The sequence below is a fragment of the Bos indicus x Bos taurus genome, chromosome 6 (assembly GCF_003369695.1).
Source record: "Bos indicus x Bos taurus breed Angus x Brahman F1 hybrid chromosome 6, Bos_hybrid_MaternalHap_v2.0, whole genome shotgun sequence".
Taxonomy (NCBI): domain Eukaryota; kingdom Metazoa; phylum Chordata; class Mammalia; order Artiodactyla; family Bovidae; genus Bos; species Bos indicus x Bos taurus.
In genome coordinates this window covers 95,873,536-95,889,554 of record NC_040081.1, presented here as the reverse complement: position 1 = coordinate 95,889,554, position 16,019 = coordinate 95,873,536, and the positions used below count along the sequence as shown (strand labels likewise).

At 41.4% G+C, this 16,019-nt stretch overlaps 1 protein-coding gene and 1 non-coding gene across 2 annotated transcripts in view; both read left to right on the top strand.

Annotated features, from left to right (window-relative positions):
• Positions 1-16,019, top strand: part of LOC113894441 (ras-GEF domain-containing family member 1B) — a 651,277-nt gene that overhangs the window by 549,083 nt on the left and 86,175 nt on the right. The window lies entirely within an intron of this gene.
• Positions 4,875-4,947, top strand: TRNAG-CCC. Its single transcript has one exon. It is a non-coding gene; the product is annotated as a tRNA-Gly (tRNA).

Below are 16,019 nucleotides of genomic sequence, written 5' to 3'. Positions count from 1 at the left end.
GAGATTTCAACTCTCAGACCATTTGATGCATACTTTATGTAACTAATTGTAAACCTGTAATTAATTGTGTATCTTTAGAAATTTCTTAGAAGGAGACATCCAATCTGCCAACAAGCACTCAATTGGTGAAATTTCTTAGACCATTAACACACAGAATTCTCCCCTTTTTCAATTTCCTTTTGTACACATAATGCAACTCTCCCCTAAGTAAGACCTTATCATGATATATATTATCCTTTCCTCAGGCTGTCAGCCCTTTACAACCTGGCATTTTGTTACCAGCATATTATGTTATCATAGGTAAAATTATTTCCTGAGTGTATTTAGCCTCCTCAGCTAAATTTTAAGTTCTTGAAATCAAGGCTCATATACTTTTCATAATCTTTATATATATAGATATATAATGGCCAGCAAAATCCTAATCATATAATAATTGCTTAGGGAGTGCTGACTGATCGGTTAATTGAAATTTACATGAGCCTACTCTAGAATCCAATGAGACAAAGCCCGTAGTTTCCTCAAATGAAAGGCTTCAGAACAGAATTCTTTTTCATTCTTCCTTAGCCTTCCTACAGGCTCGTCTGATGCTTCTGTGACCTGCAGACTTAGCAGTACAGAAAGGAAAGAGCTTCTGTTGGGGTTTCAAGTGTCTGCGTTTCAAATAGTAAATGTAAAGAGGATATTTGACCTCCCTAAGCCTCAGTTTTCCCATCTATAAAATGGGAACAATAACGTCTGCCTTAGTATTTTGAGGATTGGAGAAAATACTTGATCTCAAGTGCTTAGCATGGCACCTTGTTGGGACACAGTGAACATAGCGGGTAAACACCTACTTAAGTAGACGTGCTGACGTGACCTTTACCTCAAAGACTCAGTATTTCCAAAACCAAGCTCACGATTTTCCCTAACTCCCAAACCTGCTCCTCCTTCAGAGAACGGCACCACCACCTATCCTCCAATGCAAACTGAAATCTAGACTTCATACCACTCACACCCTCTTTCCCATCACCCATTTCCAAACCAGCACAAACTCGTTGCCTCCAGAATGTCCCCACACCTCCGCACCTAAGACAACCCCCAGATCAGTAGAGGCTCCCGTCACCTCTCATGGGGACCACCACCGAGCTTCCAATCTGCTCCTGTGACACTAGTAACCTTCCTTTATGAATGCAAATCTGATCCCGTCTTTCCCTCATCACCGATCATGTTCAGAAGAACGAATACTCGAGTCCCTCACTTGGCTGATAAGATCTGGACCCACCGGGCGCGTACTCTGCAGGACATTTTCCACTTTCCCCTCCAGGTCCACTTGATTCTTCTTCACCCCCCAGTGTGCACTGAGAGCTCACTCGTGATAAGCTGCATCACAGGGCTCCCTCGTCATCTGACTTATGGTGCATTTGACTAAGGAAGGTTCCCTGGTGGCTCAGTTGGTAAAGAAACCGCCTGCAATGCAGGAGACCTGGGTTTGACCCCTGGGTCAGGAAGATCCCCTGGAGAAGGAAATGGCAACCCACTCCAGTATTCTTGGCTGGGAAATCCCATGGACAGAGGAGCCCAGTGGGCTACACCGTCCATGGGGTTGCAAGAATTGGACATGAATTAGCAACTAAACCACCACGACTAAAGAAACGCTGGAGATGAGGAGGTGGCTGGAGATTGCAGTCTGGTATTTATGCCCCTGGATCTCTCCTTGCTGTGTTGCTTCAATCTATCTGCATCTCCTTACAGCCGCAGCCACTGTGAAGTATATCTTTCCTGGAGCCCTTTTCTCTGATAAATACTCCTGCCTTCCACTTGATGCCCAGGCACAGGAATAACTTTTCATTTTGGGGTACCATACAGTCATGTTGACTTCCCTTAACCGTTCAGACCCCACTGCAAAGAGTCCCTTCATGTAACTATCCCCAGTGGCCCTACGTGTGAGTGTGCCCTGTTGCTGCTGACTGAATCATTCTTCGCTCCTTAAGCCACTGGCCTTTCAGTACTTCGAATATATTCCACCTCTGCCTGCGTGAATCTTTCTCTTTCCCTAGTTAATGTTAACTCATCACTCACATCATGGCTCAAATATCACCTTCGTAGCGGAATCTTTTCCTGTCTCCCGAAGTAGGTCAAGTAACTCTACAATATGCTTTCCAACTTTCATGTAATTTTCCACAGCACTTAGAACAAGATAACAAATGCATCATTTAATTAAAGAACATCTCTGCCGTGAATGGAGGAATCACGTCTGATCTGCTTGCTCATCACTTCTCCCTAGTTCTCAACACAGTGTCTGACACATGTGGTCCTCGGAACATAAACGATAAAAGAATAAATGGTTTGAAGTCAGGGAGCCTAATTTCTCCAGCTCCATTTTTTCTTTCTCGAGATTGCTATGGCTTTTTGACGTCTTTTGAGTTTCCATACAGCTTGTAAAAAGTTTTGTTCTAACTCGGTGAAGAATGCCGTTGATCCTTTGATAGGGATTTCAGTCGGGTCCTTTGGTAGAGTTGTGGATGGACCTAGCGTCTGTCATACAGAGTGAAGTAAGTCAGAAAGAAAAGAATGAATGGCGTGTATTAAAGCATATATGTGGAATTTAGAAAAATGATACTGATGAACCTGTTTGCAGAGCAGGAGTAGGCACACAGACATGCAGACACAGGGGTGGAAGGGAGGGTGCTACTGATCGGGATATTAGGATTGACATATATACACTACTATGTGTAGAATAGATAACTTTTTCTCTGCTACCCTCCCATACCCTACTTAATATTTTGATAACTTTTATTATCGTCTAGCATCATTTATGGGCTTCCCTTGCAGCTCAGTAGTAAAGAATCTTTTCCTGCTGTAAAGCATAGAACCTCAGCTTGGTACTCTGTGATGACCTAGAGGAGTAGGATAGGGGAGTGGGGGTGGGAGGGAGATCCAAGAGGGAGGGGATATGTGTATACATATAGCTGATTCACTTCATCATGTAGCAGAAACTAACACACCATTGTAAAGCAACTATGCTTTACAGTTGGGCAGTCACGTCCGACTGAAATAAATTATGCTCAGTCATGTAGTCGTGTCCGACTCATTGCGACCCCCTGGACTGCAGCCCACCAGGTTTCTCTGTTTGTGGGATTTTCTAGGCAAGAATGCTAGAGTGGGTTGCCCTTTCCTACTCCAAGGGATCTTCCCAACCCAGAGGTTGAACCCAATTCTCTTGTGTCTCCTGCATTGGCAGGCAGATTATTTATCACTGAACCACCTGGAAAACATCAAAACTATACTCCAATTAAAAAAAAAAAAAAAAAGAATGTACCCAATGTGGTATTTGCTAACTAGAAATATGCCAGAATTTAGGTGTGTACACATTTATGTGTTTATTCTGTAGATCCATGTCCATGTGCTAATCATATTTGGACAGAGAGGTTATTTTTATTATTTCTTCCAATCACAATTTCCAAAGCCAAGCATTTCAAAATTACTTTAGGGATTTCCTGGCAGCCTATTTGCCACCAATGACTATCCTTTCTTCTTCTTCCCATAGTCTGCCCTTAGTATTTTTCTCAATAAGTAATTTTCTACTTTCCATTGTGTCTTATATGTAGCCAGAAATGCCCCAGCCTCTCATATCCATGAGAATAACTCTTTCACCTCCTTCAAGGCTTTGTTCAAATGTGGTGTCTACCCTAACCACACTATTTAAAATTTCAGAAGCTACCTTTTCTCTGATACCTTCCCATAGCCTGCTCAATATTTTCATAATGTTTATTATCATCTAACATCCTTTATGGGCTTCCCTGATGGCTCAGACAGTAAAGAATCTGTCTGCAGTGCAAGAGACCCAGGTTCAATCCTGTGTTGGGAAGATCCCCTGGAGAAGAAAACAGCAACTCACTCTAGTATTCTTGCCTGGAAAATTCCATGGACGGAGGAGCCTGGTGGGCTACAGTCCACGGTGCATCAAAAAGGGCTGGACATGACTTGGTGACTAAACAACAAGAGCATCCTTTATATTTTCATGAGGCCTATTTATTGTCTGTTTCCTCTAGTAAAATCTATGTATCTTAAGTCCCTACAATAGCACCTGGAACATAATAGACCTTCAAAAATATTTGTTGCATGAATTAAATTGGTGTCCTTTTCTCAATCTTTGACTGGCCTGCAACTCTTTATTCACATCTACTCTTTATTCACATCTGTTCTTTTCTCAGAAACCAAAAGATTTAACGATTCTCCCTTTCCCTTCCTCTATCTGGATACAACTCTACCTAGACAAAACTTTTTGGTGCAAAAAAATGGAAAAGACATCTCATGGGATTTAAAGGAAATGCTCTTACCCTACTTACTTCTTAAATGATTAATTAAGCTATGTGAACATAGGAAGCATGCTTTTTGCTTTAAAAATCCCACATTCAATAAATATTTTGTTATGAGGGTGGTAAAAATGAAAGCAAGTGTTAATGAAAGCCCATAAAGGTGTAAGTAAAATGCCTAGTCTCTATTTGCTAAGCAATTTTCTCCATTTTATCTGCAAGTCATTTTAGAAATACTGCATAAAAAGCAAAACTGTAACATAATCTAGCAAAAGAAACCACTTTAGAATTTGTGTTATATTGCATTCTGTGTTATATTCATCATTGATATCCAAAATAATCAGTCGAGGCTCTACAAGATCCCAAAGTGCCTTCTGAATCATTAATATTAAATTTTCAATAATATTGCAGGCCTCACCTTATTTATTGAATACTGGTTATACATGTCCTGTGTACATGGTTACCCTCTAGTAAACTGGAACATTCCAACCAATCAATCTGATAGGAAGTAGCTATTAAATGACTAGCATGGACTCATTCTCACATCATTTTATCAATCAGGATACCATCCCTTGGACTTCCCTGGTGGTCCAGTGGCTAAGACTCTGTGCTCCCAATGCAGGGGTCCTGGGTTCGATCCCTGGTCAGGGAACTAGACCCCACATGCCACAACTAAAGATTCTACACGTGGCATCAAAGATCGAAGACCCCGTGTGCCGTAACTAAGACCCAATGCAGCCAAATAATCTAAAAATAAAAATACAAGGACAAACTCTTCTTTAAAAAAAAAAAAGAATCCCATGCCTCTGAGTATGCTAAATCCTGAGAATTTACTGTAGTATTAACTATGAACATCCGTCAGTCTGAAATTGCTTTTACCCGGATGCCCTTATATGGCTGAAGAAAAGGAGAAGTGAAGCCTGTTGACAGTCCCGTGGGTGCTTCTGCCTTCACGATGCTGCCTCTTCTCTGAGGCACATACCTCCTTTCTCCTCATGATCAATCACGTCCAAACTCTAACTGCGTTTTCTCCTTTAAGGGAAACATGGGAGAAAATTTTATCTGAAGTATTTTACATGTCTTTTTGTCTCCCTTTTACCTTCAGTTCCTTTCAGATGCTAAATTGTGTCCGACTCTTTGCAACCCCATGGACTGCAGCATGTATCTCCTGGAGCTTGCTCAAACTCATGTCCATTGAGTCAGTGATGCTATCTAACCATGCCATCCTCTGCAACCCCCTTCTCCTCCTGCCTTCAATCTTTGCCAGCATCAGGGTCTTTTCCAACGAGTAGGCACGTGGCATCAGGTAGCCAGAATATTGGAGCTTCAGCTTCAGTATCAATTCTTCCAATGAATATTCAGTGTTGATTTCCTTTAGGATTGACTCTCCTTGCTGTCCAAGGGACTCTCAAGTCTTCTCCAGCACTACTTTCAAAAGCATCAGTTCTTTGGCACTCAGTCTTCTTTAAGGTCCAACTCTCACATCCATACATGACTACTGGAAAAACCATAGCTTTGGACCTTTGTTGGCAAAGTGATGTCTTTGCTTTTTAATATGCTGTCTAGGTTGGTCATAGCTTTTCTTCCAAGGAGCAAGCATCTTTTAATTTCATGACTTATATCACAGTCTGCAGTGATTTTGGAGTCCAAGAAAATAAAGTCTGTCACTGTTACCATTGTTTCCCCATCTATTTGCCATGAAATGATGGGACCAGATGCCATGATCTTAGTTTTTTTGAATGTTGAGTTTTAAGCCAGCTTGTCTACTTACTTGTCATTAAAAAGAGCAATTAGGAAGTACAGAGAGAGAGAGACAAAGAATTAATTCCCAATTCTCCCATACAGTTCATCACTAAAGGAAACTACTGTTATTGGGAGATATTTATCATGGGTTTTACACACACACACACACACAGAGTGATCTGCAGCATGCCAGTAGTGGAGAGCTAGGAAAAAAAAACAGTCCAATCCTATAAAAGTGACATCTATTAAAAAAAAATACCTAAAAGAAAAACAAGAAAGAATGAAAACCTAGCCTCCAGGGTAAAGGTTAACCACTGAACTGTCATTTAGAGTTGATGATTTGCTTCCCCCTAAGCCTAGAACTTTCAGGGAATTAGTTTATGATCCCAGGCAGCTTTCTCGGCAGGGGGGGAGGGTGCCCAGTTAGCCCTAATTATGACATTTTGTTTCACATTCCCACTTAAACAGCTAACCTTTTTTTTCCCTAATAGGTCTGGACTCTGGCAGCCACAGCTTGAACTGACTGAGCCTTTCTTTCTCTAAATGGCCTTTTGTGTGTGGATAATGACTCCACTCTCTTGAATAGGGATTTTTTTTTTTCCTACTTACTGTAGCTAAATGCATCGTTGGAAAAAACAAAGCAAAGAGAAATTGCAGTAAAATGGTACATGATGGCCCCCTGGGGTGGGGGGGAGACTTGACTCTTAGACTTTCACACTTTGCTTCCTTTGAAGTTTCCTACAGAATAACGTTTTGCTTCTGAGCTGGGGTGGGAGAACGGTGTGGATTGGGGCCGCATTCTGGGTTGGGATTTAAGACAAGCTGTCAGTACTCTTGCCTGGAAAATCCCATGGAAAGAGGAGCCTGGTGGGCTTCAGTCCATGGGGTTTCGAAGAGTCAGACACGACTGAGTGACTTCACTTTCACTTTTCACTTTCATGCATTGGAGAAGGAAATGGCAACCCACTCCAGTGTTCTTGCCTGGAGAATCCCAGGGACAGAGGAGCCTGGTGGGCTGCCATTTATGGGGTTGCACAGAGTCGGACACGACTGAAGGGACTTTGCAGCAGTAGCAGTCACTGAGTTAACAGATGCCTGGGTCTTCTAGTACCAATACTGCTCTGCTTCTTGAGTCAGTTTATTGAGTGAGAGCCTGCCTCAGAGGAAGTGCTAGAAATGTTTCCTCTTGGTTGGCCTCAGGCTTCCGAGGGACATTGGTCATCCTTGTGCTACAATTCGATGTGCTACCTGAGCGTACCGTGTCTGTGGCGTGGGAAAGAGTTGTGAAACATGAATGAAAGCTCTTGGAAACCCACTTGTACCAAAGATTTTAAATTATATTCAAAAATTTCCATACTATAGAAAGAGTAATGGTATCAAAATTTACAAAATTGTAAGGCAGATTTTGATCTACCAGTGTTATATTTTAAACTAATTAAGGAGCTATCTAGATTTCTTTGTCATCCCAATATATTTCTTTACCGACTTAAAATCACAATAAGGCAATTTTAAGGTCTAAGGACTGTGTGTTGGTGGAACCTTCCTACCTATACTAATTCAGTATCCTCTTCACTCCTTTCGTTTATTCTCCTCCTGTATGTAAAAAGCACTTTGTAAATTACTGTTGGTTTAGTTGCCAAGTCCTGTCTGACTCTGTACGACCCCATGGATTGGAGCCCACCAGGCTCCTCTGTCCATTGTGTAAATACTAGTCTGTGTGATCCAATTGCCCTTCTATCCTGTACTGAATTCCCTGCATTGCTTCTTGTTTACTTGGCCCTTAACTAATTCTGACCAATCCATTTCTGTCTCCTCATCCCTGGAGTATTTTAATAGCTTCATTTAATAAATTAATAACCCATAATGGGTTAATAAAAGGCATTTAGGGATCCTAGGGTACAGTTCCTTGAAGATCTGTGATTTATTCACTCCCACTTGTGAGTGCCCTGGGCACCTCATCTTAAAAGGGAGTAATGATAACATACCTTTCTTTACTCCGACAAGCAAAGATACATGTGGTATATGTGTGTGTGTTTAACATTTTTAAAGTTCAGCCTCTGTGTAAGCAAGAGGACAGGAAATAGGACTGAAATGCAGAGAGAAGGAAGTTCAGGAGATTGTTTCATACAAAAAGACTGACTTGAGACTTCCTGACGACCTAGTGGTTAAGAATCTTCACTTCCAACGCAGCAGGGCGTGGGTTCGATCCCTGGTTGAGAAACTAAGATCCCACATGCCTCTTGGCATGGCCAAAAAGTTAAAAATAAGTCTCACTTTGTGAAGAGAGATAAATATTAGCAACAACAGTATATAATATTAATTGAACTCAATCATTTTCAGTATATCACCAGAAATTCTGAGTAGATTTCAAATATGCTGCATTTTTAAAAAATACTATTAAAAGTCCAGTGGAGTTTGGAGAAAGTTCAGGCAAGCAAACTCATCCCCTGTGAGGGTGCAAGTCAGCCATTTGTGAATATTCCTTCTCTTCCTGGAAGACTTTTGAGACAAGTGCAGCTTTGCCCAATAGCTTTGGGCTGCAGCTGCTGAAGAGGAGGATGGAGCTAAATAGCAATGCAGATTGGTTTATAAACCTTGGCTTTCTGTGTGGACTGAGTGCTTTTTGACTCTATCAAATCTGCACTTTCAATGTGACCTAGTCTTTAAAACCCACATAAGCATCTGAAAGGTGACTAAAGCTTCCAGGATGAAGAATGCTAACCATCTCAGAGTGACACTCCTTCTAAATGTTCTTTGTCCGTCTAGAGTTATCATGAGGCAAACCACTTGCTAGTGACCTGGATCTGCGCACACAGCCTTGGGACACTTTCTGAGCAAATGCTAACCAGTGACAGCTAAAACAAAGAAAGGTTATAGACTAGGAGTAACAATTACAGTTCCATCATTACCCATGGAATAGTGGCATTCTCTGTTGCCTCACAGTATATGTGGGATCCATTCATTTGTATGTTCACAATCTTTATTGAGCATCTCTTACTTGCTAGACATAGTATTAAGGTCCAGTGATACAGGTGATAAACTGGATTATCTCTTCCCTCAAGAGGTCACTTTTTACTGGAAGTGACTGACTATAAATAACAGAATAATTATTCTCACTTACTCCTGCCAGTTGAGCTCCTGTTACTGTTCTAAGTCAGTGGTCCCCAACCTTTTTGGCACCAGGGACTGGTTTGTGGAAGACAATTTGCTATGGACCTGATCGAGGGGGTGGGAGGGGATGTTTTCAGGATGATTCAACCTCCTTACATTTACTGTGCACTTTATTTCTTTTTTTCTTTTTTGCACTTTATTTCTATTATGATCACATCAGCTCCACCTTAGATCATCAGATACTAGATCCCAGAGTGTGGGGACCCCTGTCCTAAGTGATCTGTATGCATTCACTCCCTTCATCTCACAACTATACGGGGTATGCGTTATTGTTATCCTTTTCTGCACACGACTGAACTCAGGCGCAGAGCTGTATGTACCAGTGCAAGGTCACACGGTAGTAGATGATGGAGTGGGTATTCCAACGCTCTTCACCACTGCCTCTGACACCATATTCTGAAAGAAAGTATAGAAAGAGGATCAAACATCCCTGGGAAGGGACTAGCACTTTTGTTAAAACTTTGGTTTAGTCCTACTCCCATATATAACTGGGCTTCCTTGGTGGCTCAGCGGTGAAGAATCCACCTGCAATGCAGGAGACCTGAGAGATGTGGGTTCGATCCCTGAGTTGGGAAGATCCCTAGAGGAGGGCATTGAAACCCACTGGAATATTCTTGCCTGGAGAGTCTCATGGGCAAAAAGCCTGGAGGGCTACAGTCCATAGGGTCGTAGAGTCGGACATGACTGAGCAACTTAGCATGCACGCACCCATGTATGACTGCTGTTAAGAGTTTGGTGAATTTCCTCTCATCCCAACCAATCCATGTGCCTGGTTTTGCTGCTTTAAAAGAAACAAGTGTAATTATATTGTACATACAATTTTAAATATGTAATTCAGAAGTCTGTCTGTAAGCCTTGAATGTTATTAAGCAATGACAGAGGAAGTCCTTGAAAATCATTGATTAAGGCCTTTCATGTCCCGAGAGATACTATTTTTTACACTACCTTTAAAAAAACCTTAGTTCACTGGGGAAGTATTCATTTACTTGTATAAAGTGTACATTACAAAAATAAGCAATTTCCCTGTATGACTCATCTTGAAGGCTCACCTACATGTTGAAATAACTAGAATTCTTGGGTATGAAAATTATATTTAAATACTTTTACATCGTCCTGCTGTTTAACCTAAGCAAGTTAAATTGGTGCATCAGAATTGTAAATGCATTTATAATTTTAGAAGGTTCCCCAAATATTCATCAAGAACTCAGTAAAAGTAATGTTTCTTTTATAGCAGCACTAAAAATTAGCAATGGTGGGAAGGGGGTTTAAAGAACCATAATTATAGCCAGTCTTTCCATTAAGTGTATATCTGTTTAAATTTTAATGGTGGTATAAACAGGAGTACTTTGCAATCCAAGGGTTGCACATCTTAACTATTAGGGAAGCATGTGACACTCTTATTAGAACAACAAGGAAGTGGGGAGGGGAAGGAGAAGAAAATGTGCTTCGGAGTTTTAAACTGTAGCTACTGACTTCCCTATCAGAAGCCAATTTTACATCTGAACCCCCAACAGATCTGAGCAAATTTTTGGCTTGCCAACTGATGAGTTTAAAAATGAAGACCTCCTGTTGTTGCTTGATTTTCTTTCTGCTTCAGTTGTTCTTTCGAATAAACACACTGAAATGCTAAAGAAGCAATTTTCAGAAATGCATTGGTAGTGAAATCACAGCTGTATGGTTGAAATCCCAGGTAGGTGGACTTCATCTGTGTTACCCAAAGCCTCTGTAACGTTCTAATGTTACTTAAAGGTGGAAAAATCAGTGCTTAGGGAAGGGAATTTCTTAGCTGGGTAGACAAAAATAATAAAATCACATAGTCATGAAGTCATTAAAACAAACTCTAGCCTTTTCCTTATGATTGTCACGTTCACTAAAACCTTGCTGGAACATTGATTTGATAGTAAATACTTCAATATAAGACAAATTTGCCTAAATCTGATCCAAGGTAGGCTTTTAAAAAGCAATAATATTAGGCCCAAGCACTTCACTTAGATTATCTCTTTTGAGCCTCATAACTACCATACAAGATAGCTACCATCATTTCCTTGGTTGTCTAGATAAGGAAGTTGAGGCACAGAGAGTTTTAAATATTAATAACTAGCCCACGTTTACAGTTAGGGAGTGGAAGGGCTGGAATGTGAACACAGATAAGGTTTCCCCATGCCTTATTTTTTGTCACTTCCTCCTTCAAAATCTCCAATGGCAACTAATAGCCTTTCAATCCAAATGATAAGAGATGATATATCTTTTTCTTTGGCACTATCTTGGGAGAAGAGGGAATGAATGAAGGCACAGGGAAGGGAAGGCGCTATTTTTTTTTTTTAACCACCTTTCATGAAAGTTGCTAAGAGAGTAAAACTTCAAAGTTCTCATGACAAGGGAAAAAAATTTGTAGCTATGTGTGGTGATGGATGTAGATTTATTGTGGTGATCATTTCACAATATATATAAATACCAAATCATTAGCTTGTACGTCTTAAACTAATATAATGTTCTGTGTCCATTATATCTCAATAAAAAGAAAAACAGCTTTCAGTTTCAGTTCAGTTCAGTTCAGCTCAGTTCCAATGGGCTGCTGATTCTGTTTTTAGTTCTCCAACCTTTTCTCTCCTGCTCTCACCATCTCTGGCCTCTGGTTGGGTTCAGCCAATGGGAGGCCCTGGCAGGAGAAAGGAGGGCTGGAGGAGAGAGATTGCAGTATTTCTTCCTCACATCATCCCCACTTCAGTACTTGTCTCTGGTAATTACTGCATCTTTTCTGCCAAGTGACTCCTCTTGCTCTTTCAGCCTCAGGGCTGCTATCAGCCTTCTGTTGCTAGAAAAAAAGTGAGTGTTAGTTGCTCAGTCGTGTCCAGCTCTTTGCCTGCCAGGGTCCTCTGTCCATGGGATTTCCCAGGCAAGAATATTGGAGTGGATTGCCATATTTTTCTCCAGGGGATCTTCCCGACCCAGGAATTGAACTCAGGTCTCCTGCATCGCATGCAGATTCTTTACTGTCTGAGCCACCAGAGAAACCCCTGTTGCTAGTCCCATCCTTTCTTATTGCTCTCCTTAAGTCATCCCTTCAGTTAAGTGGAGCTTGAGTTATTAGGAGGAAATTCTGTTTCCTGCTGAGACCTGACTGCTAGACTTTGTCTTCTAGTCTTATTCCTCTCTCCTCTCTACATAAATCCATTCACTGATTAAATATTCACTGAGCTGGGTGCTCTCCCAAGGCTGGTGGTGAAGAACATCAGATGAATGATATGGATAAAGTCCTCGCTTTCTTGGTACTTAAACTATATGCTTTCATTTCCCCATGCTTTTGTTCATTCCCTAATCCTCACTCATCTCTTGACAATTGAAATTTTTTAAGCCCCAGTTCCAATATTTCTTCTTCAACATGGCAACATTTAGATGTCTTCTGAGCACTGTGAAGGGCTAGGTTCTGTGCTACCAGTGAAGATTCTAAAAAGAACTCTGAAAGCATTCATCGGTCACCCCTGCATTCCAGTTCTTCTTTCCGAGAATCCAGAACTCTGAAAAACCCAGAGGAACAGAAGGAATTTTCCTAAGTGGGCGGCCACTGACTATTTGCCCCTTTGAAATGATCAGCTTCCCCAGATGATAAAGAGATGTTTGTGTCCCAGGATGATAAGATTATGAAAGCATTTTTCTCTAAACCATTTCCAAACAGCAAGGCTCTGGGGCTCCTTTGCCTCAGGATAGGGGTGTGTTGCAGAAAGCAGAAGTTTTCCTTAGACAACCTGCCTTCCTGATTTTTGTTTCTAGAGGCCTGAACTCTTGAGGAAATCATGGTGGTAGGGAGGGGAGGGATGAAGGTGGTTGGAGGCAGGAGAAGAAACTGGTGAAGACTCAAGATAGGGCAGAGGCCACTGCAGGGCATTCCAGAGAGGTGGCCATGGTTGTATGTGTCCCCAGTAAATCTGACTTCTAGTCTCTCAGCCAGGATAAAGGCCCAGGGAGGCTAGTGCAGGGAGTTCCCAAGCTCCCTGCACCCCCCGCCCAGATTGGCCACCCCCCAACCCCCGCCACCTTCTAGGGATATAGGTAGCAAGATGAAAGACCACCTTGATCTCCTCTGAAGTTTGGTTTTTAAATAAGGTAATTGACACACATCAGATCCTGATGTTGCTTAATTTCCTAGCAGCTGGATGTACAGCCTACTATGGTCTTTTTCTAGCATGGCTCAGTGCTATTGAGTTGCTGCTACTGCTGCTAAGTCGCTTCAGTCGTGTCCGACTCTGTGTGACCCCATAGATGGCAACCCACCAGGCTCCACTGTCCCTGGGATTCCCCAGGCAAGAACACTGGAGTGGGTTGCCATTTCCTTCTCCAATGCATGAAAGTGAAAAGTGAAAGTGAAGTCTCTCAGTCATGTCCGACCCTCAGCGACCCCATGGACTTCAGCCTTCCAGGCTCCTCCATCCATGGGATTTTCCAGGCAAGAGTACTAGAGTGGGTTGCCATTGCCTTCTCTGGCTATTGAGTTGACATCAACTCAAATCTGTATCTAAATTTGTATATGAGTCATTAAATTGTATTTACAAAACACTGAGCTGCTTATGAGAGAAATAAAATTGTAGTTCCCTGGGCTAGTAGGAGGATTCCTTCCAAAAGGGCCTTTTATTTTCCTTGTTTGCTTGTAGTTTTAGTAGAAGAGAAGGAGAGAGAGAGAGGAAAGAGAGAGAAAGAAAGAGAATTGACCAAGTTTAAGAGATGTTTTATCAAATCATTGTCATTTAGGGTAGGAGTTGGCAGACTATGTTCCACAGGCCAAATCCAACCATCACCTGCCTTTGTATGGCCCAAGAGCTGAAGATAATTTTTACATTTGTAAATGGTTGAAAAAATCAAAAGAAGAAAAATATTTGGTGATATGTAAATTATATGAAATTCAAATGTCAATGTCCATGATAAAGCTTTATTGGAACATCACTAGCATCACTTGTCTATGGGGCTGCTTTTGTGCAATAATGCAGTGGAGTAGTTGCAACAAAGACCCCCTAAAACCCCAAATATTTACTACCTGGCCCTTTATAAAAGTTTGCTGACCCTTGATGTGGCGTGAATGTGGCAACTCTTGTTCCTAGGCTTTCATCCTGGCTGTCCAAGAGAGGATCTGGCTACCTAATAACTGGATTCTGTTTAAATACAGAGAAGACAAAGGTTATTACTCACCCAGGGGTGAAGGTCAGCATCAGAATAAACTAAGTCCAAAAAAGGGGGCCATGGGGCTTCCCTGGAGTTCCTGTGGTTAATACCCTGCCTTCCGATGCAGGGAGTGTAGGTCTGATCCCTGGTCAGGGAGCTAAGACCCCACATGCCTGGTGGCCAAAAAGCAAAACATAAAACAGAAGCAGTATTGTAACAAATTCAATAAGGACCTTAAAAATGATCCACATCAAAAACCAAAAGAACAACAAAACCAAAAGGGGGGCCATTTTTATGAGTTAAACAGAAATCAATGCATTTTGAATGAGTTTAGCCTGAGGAAGTGCTCCCAGAGACATTATAATAATATTAATAGCTTCCACTTACAGAACTCTTACTATATGCCACCTACCTCGTTAGCAACTCAATTTAATCCTCAAAAACAACCCTAAAAAGTAGGCATTTTAAAGATGTGATGAAGGTAAGGCAATGAGTTGAAATATAAAAGTCAAAAGACTGAACTCAGTCCACGTGAAACGCTAGAGGTTGGGAGAGGCCTGAGAAAGTGCTTCTAAAGTACGGGACCAAAGGTTCAGATTTCTGCCCACCTGACAGGTCTGTTCTTGGGACAGATAAGATCAACCTTACAGAGTTGTCATAGGGAATCAGGAACGTAACTCCTGGAAAAACTAACAGTATCTGGCAAATAGTGGTTGCCAACAAAGCTTGGTTCATTTTCTTCCCTTTTTTTTGTAATTAACTTTCCTATTTACACAATGGATTTGGATTTTGCATAAAGAAAGACTATGAGAGTGCAGCAACAAATAATAGAAATGGTTACTGGTGGGGGCTGGGCAGGGTACAGGGCAGCCAGGGACAGGAGTGTGAGCATTGCTTCTCGAGATATTCTATCCATATTATTTTGATTTTCAACCATGTAAATATATTTGCTATCAAAAAATTAAATGAAAAATATGTACTTCCCTGGTGGTGCAGTGGTTAAGACTCCGTGCTTCTACTGCAAGGGGCGTGAGTTCAATCCCTGGTTGAGGAAATAAGACCCTATATGCTCAGCAGTGTGGCTAAATTTTTTTAAAAAGGAGAAAAATGTGTCGTGAGTTTTAATTTGAGACCTATAGATTTCAGAGCCTCCCTACTTGAGAAGCCTACTCAATTGTATGATGGTGGCTCATCATTACAGATTTCATTTCATCCTATTTTTTTGTTTGTTTGTTTGTTTTGTTTTCTTTGGAATTAATTTATTCCTTGGTTTGAAAACATAAGAACATATCCCAGTTCCTTTGTTATACAGTTAACTCCTGTGAGTAGTAGTGATTTTCAGCCAGTAGTTTATTCTTATAACCAAAATATAATTTCTGAGAGCTTGGTACATCATATTTTCAGGTCCTTTTCTATCTACTAATTCAATCCAGTAGTATTATTGCTTCAACCACATGTATCTAGTGGGTAAAATATGACTTACCAAAGTGTTAGTCACTCAGTCGTGTCCCACTCTGCAAACCCACGGACTATACCCGGCCAGGCGCCTCTCCCCATGGGATTCTCCAGGCAAGAATACTGGAGTGGGTAGCCATTCCTTTCTCCAGGGGATCTTCCAGACCCAGGGATTGAACCCTAGTCTCCTGCACTGCAGGC